The sequence below is a fragment of the Chrysochloris asiatica genome, unplaced genomic scaffold (assembly GCF_000296735.1).
Source record: "Chrysochloris asiatica unplaced genomic scaffold, ChrAsi1.0 scaffold00715, whole genome shotgun sequence".
In the NCBI taxonomy this organism is placed as follows: domain Eukaryota; kingdom Metazoa; phylum Chordata; class Mammalia; order Afrosoricida; family Chrysochloridae; genus Chrysochloris; species Chrysochloris asiatica.
Genome location: NW_006409233.1, coordinates 66,043 through 73,314, shown reverse-complemented (window position 1 = coordinate 73,314; position 7,272 = coordinate 66,043).

Genomic DNA, 7,272 nt, shown 5'->3' with positions numbered 1-7,272 from the left:
ATATATATACACACACTATACACACCCATAGATATACATATAGTTCTAACATATAAGCTGATAACTTTAAGTAGTGAGTCCCTACAGGGTGCAAATAGTTAAATCACCTACTGAACCCAAAAAGTTGGTGGTACTAATTTATGCAGAAGTACCTTGGAAGAAAGATCTGGAGAGCAGCTACACATGGGATTGCCATGATTTTGACAACTAGACAGCAACTGTTTATTTGTTTGACTGTTTTCCAGTCTTTAGCATGCAAATGAGTTAACTGGATGGCTTAACAATTCTAGGAAAAAAAAAAAAAAAAAAAAGCCAACCTCCTCTTAAAATTACAACATAAAAAGCTTTGCACAGATTGCTCAGTTTTTGATTCAGCAGATATAAGGTGAGACTTTAGAAAAACTCCTCTGGTGATGTTCAGACTACTGTGCATCCTATTACATAACTGTGGGGGTCCAGTGCAGAATTCTGGGGAGTCTTTCTTAAAAATCTCAAGACAGTGAGAGCAGAGCATTAAACAAACAGTGATTCACAGATCTAGGAAGGCATCCTTGCATGTTGTTTCAGGAACATTTTGAGAACCACTGCTTAATCTAAGTTTACCTCTAGATAGGATAATAATAATCATACTCATATTCTTTTACCTTTAGAAATTACAAGAGATTTCTCTATCTCCACAATCACCTCACAGAAGCTGAGTCTTCTAAGGATGTGGATATTGAAGACAGATCATACCTCAGGAACTTGAAGGATGTGGTCATGAGTGGAGTTTATAAGCAAGGCACATTTTGTAATATGAGAGATAGCTTCCTTTCTAGTCTGGCAGTGGAGAGAGTGTGTTTATAAGCAATGGGAAGAATTTACATATTTTTCTGGTCCTAGGGGCCTTCTATCCAATGCTCCTCATTAATTAAATTGTTCTCCCTTCCTCCCAGTCCTTGAGCACAAAAAGGAAGCGCTGGTTTGTTAATGACCTGAGGGGGGAGCAGAATTATACCAATTTTCTCTCCTTCCCTTGTTCTATTCTAGAACTGTTACTCACAGAGAGGGTTGAGGATCCATCCAGAGGCAGAAAAACAGTGGATAGCTACCCTTTAAGAAGCATCTCATGCTTTTGCAGGTAGCAGTTACTCACACATTAACAATTCTTGAAACATCTTCAGGGTTGTTAGCAATACACTCACTGACTTGAAAGAAACTCTAGGTCAACTCACATTTTTAACTCAGCCCAGTTTTGAGTAAGTGGCACAAATGGGTAAGAACTTGGCTGCTAACCAAAGGATCAGTGGTTAAAGCCACCAGATGCTTTGTAGGAACAAGATGTGACAGTCTGCACCTATAAATACCACAGCTTTGGAAATCCTATGGGAACTGTTCTTCTTTGTCATAGATTGTCACTATAATATGGAATTGTCTCGATGGCCCTGGGTTTAGTTTTGGTTTATTTTTGCATCCCTGAGCAAGGAATCCTTGAGTGATGCCAATGATTAATATTCCCAATTGCTTACCAAAGGTTTGAAATTAGAATCCACTCAGAGGTGCTTTGGATGAAAGGTCTGATGATCTGCTTCCATAAAAATCTGCTGTTGAAAACACTATGGCACATGGTTCCACTCTGACACACATGAGTAAGAGTCAACTCAATGATAATTGGTTTTCGACTAGTCCTAATAATATAATTTCTAATATGTATCTAAATGTGTACATAGTAGGACATCTTTTAAATGCTCTCTGTATTTCCTTTTAGTGACACTAATGTCTCCATAATTTCTAGATTTTTACTTCAGGAGTGCCTACTTAAGATAACCTCCCCTGACTCTAGATGGAGTCTGTGGTGTGGGGATCATTCATGTGATGTTCCATTCTTTGATAATATGATTGTAAGAAACCCAGAACATATTTGATTATTTTATTAAATACCACTTATTCCTGTAGATACAACTCCAAGAGAAAAATTATTTTTATTGTTTATTCACCATGACTTGAACACTGCCAGACCCAAATGAGAGTTCAGTAAATATTAATGGTATGAACCAATGAATTATTCCAACCTATGGGTTATGACCAAATTTGTATGTCAGTTTGTTGTTTTGTGGCAGTTTGTATATTGCTATGATGCTGGAAGTTATGCCACCATATCTTTAAGATCATCAAATTCAACAATGGTGGACAGGTTTTCTACTTCTAGATTATGACAGACTCCTTAGAAAACTTTCACTATCTACTTCTGAACATGAACTAATGATAAGCCATGGATAACAGAATATTAGCCAATAACTATGGAAGCAAAGACTGTGTGAATCCTAACCAACTATTGATAACATTGTGATGAATGGATATTCCAGAATGCTTAGTTGTGCTCATGAGGAAACAGTACATTGGCTCAGAGGCGGTCATTAGAATGGAGCAAGGATATGCTGACTGGTTTAAAATCAGGAAAAATGTGCTTAAGTGTCTTTCAAGACAAGATGGCAGAGTAAGCAGATATACTGAGCTGATCCACTGCAACAAAGACTTAGGAGGCCAAATGAAATAAATATAGATGGGGACCCTGGAACCCTGAGAATAGGAGGACAAAATGGAGACGTAGATTGAGTGTTAATTGGAAGGGGAAGTTGGACAGGAGCAGTGAGAGAGAAGGTAAAAGGGTGGACTGTGGGCTGGCATGGAGCAGCATAGTCATTGCAAGTTTTGTGAGCAGTTGTAGATAGAGTGTTCTGCAAGCACAGGACACTGCTGGAGGTTGGGATCATAGGGATCCAGTTCTCCCTTGCTTACATGCTCCCCTTGTAGACGGTGGAATGGTCAGTCCTCACCCTCACCAAACCAGTGGCGTGTGATTGACCCTCTTGTGTAGCCTCTGCTCTGCTTGAGGTTGAGCATTGGATGTCCCTGATTCTTGAGATGTGTGGACCCTCCTTGAACAATGTTACACAGAAAACTAAATGCATTCCACTTCCAGTCTATATCACATCCACCTGGAGACAGGTGGTGAGCACCTGGGAACATACCACTTTGCGATCATCAATCAAATAGAAATATGACACCACAATTTCTCAGTGAAATTTGAAAATTTCAGCTTATATGAAGAAACAAGACAGAGTACATCAACAAGTGACCACACTGCAGATTCAGAAAATATAAGACCAAAAATGGTATTGGAAGTTCCTGATAAAGATTTAAAAGAATGCTAATCAGGCAAGCATGTGAAAATTAGATAATGAATAAGAAAGATCTTAGAATAATCAAAGCATTTGAATTATAGCATTCGAGAAGAACTTTGAAAGTACCACAGACTGCTAAAAGACAAATCTGTGTTGGAAGAAGCATAGCTAGAATGTTCCTTAGAAACCAGACACTTCAACCCTCATACTTCAGAAATGGATTGGTATGTGGCAGCAGTAATGGGTTCAAGCATAGCAACAATTGTGAGGATGGTGCAGAACTGAACAGTGTTTCATTCTATTGTGCATAGGGTCTCTCTAAGGAGGAACTGACTTGACACAACTTAACAACAGTAACAACAACAGCAGGCAACTTCAATGGATGGAAAAATGATCGAGAAAATCAAAGATGAAATTAAGGAATATATCGAGAACTAAAGTAGAATTCAGGTAACAAACTGATAAAAAAATAAAAAATTGAGAAACATGCAAATCAACAATCAAAAAGCCATATTAACACTGAGTTTAGGAATAGATAATAAACTGAAAGAGTAAAGTTGAATCAAATCAATTGAAGCCAACTACTGAGCTGGAAGAAAAATCTCTCAACATTTATTTGTTAAAGGAAAAACAAAATTAGAAAAACAAAAACAAAAAATTACAAAGAAAGCCTAAGATTTATGTGGATTGCTGTCATAGCCAATCATATGATTTGTATATTCAAAATGGCTAATGCTAGTCCATTTCAAGTCACTAATCCCTAGAATATCAATACTTATGAGTTCCATATCATTTTTTACAAGTTTCACAAATTCGTAGATTCATACTTCATATATTCCATGTTCTGATTATTAATGGATATTTGCAGCTATTTCTCATCATCATCAACTGAAAGTGCTGCAAGCTTTACTCTATTCATGTCAACATGGTCAACTCTATTTTGAGGAGGCAACTCTTCACCATTTCTATGTTGAGTGCCTTCCAAATTGAGGGGCTCATTATCCATCAGTATATCTGACAGTGTTTTGTTGCTAGTCATTTGTTTTCAGTAATTAAGCATTCAAAAGTTGTCCACTTTCCTTCTTTCTAGTCTGTCTTAGCTCAGCTGAAACCTGTCCACCATGGGTGATACTGGTTGCATTTAAGAAACTGGTGGCATAGCTTCACCAACCTTACAGAAGCATTGATACATGGGCATTTGTTTAATTATCCTGAGAAATTCTGCCTTAAAATATATCATAAACGAATCTATAGACACAAGTATGTAGCATATAGGGTCGACCTGGTTTTCCTTTCCCTCAATCTGAGCTCCCAAATACACATTACATCATTGTCAAGTCAAAGCTCTTCCCTAAAAAAGTTTATCAAGAAACTGATGAAGGCTGACCAAACACATTTGCTGTTGTTGTTATTGTTAGGTCCTATTGGGTTAGTTCTGATGCATAGCGACCCTATTATGCACAATAGAGCCTATGCCCAATCCTGTGCCATCTTCACACTTGTACTATGAGTCAGAATTGCCATGAATCAGAACCCACTCAAAGACACCCAACAACAAGTGCTGAGTAATTAGGTCCTTATTGTATTTCTTTATAGATTTCTTTATGCTTGGAGTATTTTATAATAAGAATTGATTATGTCGGTGGGATTTTAAAACTCATTTTAATTATCCTATATTATAGATAACTTGGTGTGGTTCTGTAGGATAAACACTGGAAGGTTGGCATTTAAAACCCATCAAACACTCTCAGAAACCCTATTTAGGGTCACTGTGACTTAGAGCCAACTTGACAGCACACAACAACAACAATGACAACATAGATGTCCTATTAGATCATTTACCTTTGCTTTTTAAGTTCTCACAGTTTGTATTGGCATATCAATATTAATTTTATTTGCTAGCTAGGTCATCATATGTCCATGCTAAATGAACATTGGCACACCATTAACTCATGCTATCAAGTTGATTCCGACTCACAGTGATGCAGTGGAGCAAAGCAGAGCTAACTGCCCATAGAGTTTCCAAAGTTGAAGTCTGTATGGAAGCAGACTGCCACATCTGACTCTCCAGAGTGGGTGGTGGGTTCAAACTGCAGACCTTTAAGGTAGCAATGAGTATTTAACCACTGTGCCACCAATGGTCCTTTTACCTCGATATCAGTGATGCTCATGTGACTTGTTCTTGCTTTCTGCTTCTCTAGATGAGCAAGATTCATAGTAGAATTTTGGCACACTTTTTCTCCACAAACTTTGCAGTTATCACACTAGAGATATTCTCTCTTTCTTTGAAACTCCTTTATCTGCCCCACCTCTCATTTCTTTTTTATAATGAACTATCCCAGGCTGTCAAGTTGTGCTCATGCAGAATAAATCACAATAGGAAATACCAAGAGGGTGTCATATGTTGAGCATTGTGCTTGATGATATTTTCAATTCATTTTTCATCTTTGCAATATCTCTGTAAAGTTTTATGATGGTTTGCCTTATATTAAAGAGAAGTTGGAGGCTTCTTGGACAGTTGTAAAAATGTTCTCATTCACAAAGCTGGTGCTAATAAGTTCAGCTTTTCTGATTGCAAGTCTTTCAGCAAATAATTGATTATTTGAGGGTTGCTTGCTCTCTTCATCCGTGTTTCTTGTTATTGTTGTTAAGTGCTATCAAATCGGTTCCCACTCATAGTGACCCTATACAGCGCTTGCTAAAAGCAGCTGATGGATTTGAACTGTCAACCCTGCAGTTCCCAGTTTAGTGGGTACTTAGATACTGTCGGTGAAACAATGTTTCACTTGGACCATTTACTCTCAGCACAAGGATTTTAATGAGCTCTTCACCCTTGAGATTTATATAGGGACTTCTTCCAGATCTTTGATTCATAAGAATAACGGGCATGCTCATAAATGTGTCCAGAACATAGGCAATCAACACTTGCATGGATTTTAGAACCCAATGGTCATATTCTCAGGGACCTCATCTTGACATAGGAAATGGGAGTGCCCTGCACTTGATCTTGATACACATCCTTGGCATTCCATGAGAAAGCGGTGCCCAGGTTTTGGCATTCTTAACCAAAAACAATAGGAAAGATGATGTGAAATTCCATGATTAATTTTCAATATTTCTCTTTGGAACATATTAATTATACAGTGAAGACAATGTGCCAAAATGTAAAAGAAATATGAATGCATCAAGTTACTGTGCGGCAATTGGTTTGTAATTATTTCCATAATCTGCCATAAAGAGGCAGAAAGGAAGAGAGAGACAGATCTGAATGAGATGCCCATGAAGTAGTAAAAGGATAGGAAATATGAAACTAGAAATAATAATTTATTAGTGCGAATGAATTATTATTATTATTGTTTAAACTTAAATTAATGGAAAGATGTTTTTCCCTTTTGTTTTTCTCTGAAAAAAAAACCACACACCATAAAATGGTAGTTAAATAGTAGTATTGAAACAGAAAAGAGTGTATGTTAATTCCTATCTTACTATATGTGGTCTGTGTAAGATAAGCAGCTTCTAAAATCAAGGTCTTCTTGTCTTAGTAAATTACCATGGTCACCTTTAATGACAAGTATCTCACACCTGGACTGCTATCTCAAAGGTTCCCCAGATGCCAGGCTCCTTACTAGGTGATTTGTACTGATTCAAGGTTTAAGTCCCATATTTATAACATTATTTGACTTGTCTAGGTGTACTTCACCCAAGTTCCCTTTTCTCTCTTAAAGCTGATGTGGCAAGCTTCTACTACTCCTCTTCCCACTACTGTAAGGACACTCCTATCAAGCAACTTGGATGCCTGTGTTGTTACATTGTGCCTTTCATATCCTAAAATTCCAATTAGGATCTACTAACAAGTTGTTTTCTCCTTTTTTCAGTAATTTAAAGACCAAAGGCTTTGGTATCTTGTGTTTTCACTGTCATTTGTGTCTAGGAATTTTTTTAATTTCATTTTTTATTTGTTCAATGATTTCCTTATCCCATTGGGCCACCTTTCTTTGAAATGGGTACATATATTTGTTGTTGGTATCGTTAAGTGCCGTTGAGTTGATTCCGACACATAACGACCCTCTATGTTGTTGTTGTTAAGTGCCGTTGAGTCGGTTCTGAC